We start from the raw sequence: 2,626 nt of genomic DNA, 5'->3' as shown, positions 1-2,626 counted from the left end.
TTTATTTTTGTTTCTATTTTTTAAACAAAACCGAATCCCAGTTCCGAGCAAACAATAGAAATGGGCATCATCGTAATAAACTGCAAATGGGCAATAGTTTTATTTCGGTCCACATTTATTGCATCATTGTAGTTTATTATCTTCTCTACTGAGCAAAAAGTAAATAGACATTATTGTGGTTTTTATTTATTTTCCTCATTTTGTAATTCTCTATAGCAAACTTCAACGCTTCTCTCTTCCACTGCTGGTATCATGTAAATACCTAGTTATGACATATGTAATGTAAATACCAAAATTGAAAAATGCCTGTTTGAAGTCCTGGCCTGGCTGTGGGGTATAACTTTATTTAAGGCATCCCAATTTCGTATCACGAGTTCACGACGTATCGAGAGTTTGAGACCGTCGGAAACTGTTCAGATTGCTAAAGAAACACCCGGTTAGAATTTAGAAGTCCGATATACGTCATGATATTGGCATGTTTCGACGGGTCGGAAATTAGTGTGTTGTCGTGAAAAAGGACACATTTCTTTGTCGTTTGAAAGAGGTCGGTGGAAGAGTGAAACAGAACAACTGTCTTTTTTGCTTCGGAAATCGGAACAGCTGCCTTTTTTGCTTCGGAAATCGGAACAGCTTGATGTATTGTCGATAAAGTAATTTTGTTAAAAAAAAGTAGGCTATGGTTTTCATACTTCATATTTTCAGCCACCCAAAATACTTATATTCACTTTTTCAGCAAATACCTTTTTGCTCTCCGAATTTCGGGACCGGAGGACCATATGAGTCATGTGTCCATGAAGCTACGTATTTTCGAAATATCTAGCTTCAAATGACGCATTTTTTCCTACAAATGATTAATTCAATTTTTGCAATTCCTAATCGATTAACGACATTGTTATATGTTTTCATTCCAGACTGTATTTAAATATTATCATCTCAGGTTAATCAGCTAGATATATCATGTAGATAATCACCGACTACAAAGTTGAGTTTTTATTTTATTTCAACCTGACGGACCCTGAAAGTATCAAACTATCCTTGGAATTCTGTCAGTTCACATCGGACATAAAAGCCAAGTTGTTGACCAACGGGCCAATGGCAGAAAAGCTTCCGCTCTCTACTTTGCCGTTTATCTGAGGGATCAAATATCAAAACTTCATAACTTATCTTAGAGGTGACATATGTTATATTATCAAATCCGTTCACTATATATTTCTCCAGTTGGGTTTTAAAGTGGTTACTTCTCGCAATATACCAGTAGAGAAATATCTGTATTTTAACATGAAGGTATGACGAGTTTCGGTGCGTCAGTGTGCGAGCGAGAATTTTGAGAGATATATTTAGGATAAATGCACTTTGGATGCACGCGCTCATAGTGAATATGAGGTTGAACCTGTCTCAAACTACCTTTTATCGGGATATCGAGATGGCTTGTGTTGGCGACCTCAAAAGGATTGAATGTCCCGTGGCCACTCTTTTCCTCTACTTTCAGCTGTACTCACATCGTCATTTTGTTCGTGTCACAGACTGTGTGCTCTGCAATTGTCTTGGCCTCGGCGGTGACGCTGACTGCTGGTATCGCCACAACTCTTGAAACGGTTATGGACCAAGATCAAATCATTGCTATGATCAACACCAATGGTGCATCCACTTGGCAGGCAGGGAAGCACGAGTATGTTTGTCCTTGCCTGTGATGTCTTTAGTCTATCTGAATCATATATCGGATGATACTAGAGGTTTCGTGCACAATTTATGTTGGAAAAAATCACTCGTACTTAAAATGAGAATATTTTCTGTTTTCCAACTTCATCAGCTTCAACGGCATGACCATTGATGAGATGCGAGCAACCTTAGGAACAGTTGTGCAAGAGAACGCGCCTCTTTCGAGCAGTAACGCAGAATTGACTCAGGCCGATATCAATTCGCTTCCCAAGGAATATGATCTGCGCGATCGCTGGGGACATTGTATCCACCCCATTCGAAACCAGGCTCGATGCGGATCATGCTGGGCTTTTGTATGTAGATTGTTGCACATTTCCTAGTACACCAACACATTTATAGATCGTCTCATACATTATCTCGCGACATTATATAAGTTATCATTATATATGTGATCTTATATGACAGACTGCGCTTTTCTCTCAATAGCCATCACTCCACCAGGTGTAACGTGCCTTCAGAGAAATTTTTCCGTTGATTTAAGAAGCGCTTAGCCCGTGTAGTCTGCTAGGATAGACAATCGTTGTAATTCTTATATCTTATACATTGTTGGATAAGTGTGAACAATATCTTCACGGTGTATGGCTATGACTAGACTGTCAGTAGTCTCACTCGTACACCTTTGCATATTCTAATGTTCGTACATTTCAAAATTAAATCATGGCCTGTATCAATTTAAATTTTGTTTCAAAGGTTAGTTTTTACACATAGTGGATTTGCACAGACCTTACTTATCATATATATATATATAATATATATTTATAGATATAGATATATTTATAAAATAGATATATGTATTAAGTATAATGGATGCATGTATATATATATATATATATATAATAAAACAAAAACGTAAATATTATTTTTTGTTTTCTATTATTTATTATTTGTTTATATATACATATATATA

Source organism: Sphaeroforma arctica (genome assembly GCF_001186125.1).
Source record: "Sphaeroforma arctica JP610 unplaced genomic scaffold supercont1.1963, whole genome shotgun sequence".
Taxonomy (NCBI): domain Eukaryota; class Ichthyosporea; order Ichthyophonida; genus Sphaeroforma; species Sphaeroforma arctica.
The sequence above is the reverse complement of the archived record's forward strand: the minus strand, read 5'-3'. Positions refer to the sequence as shown.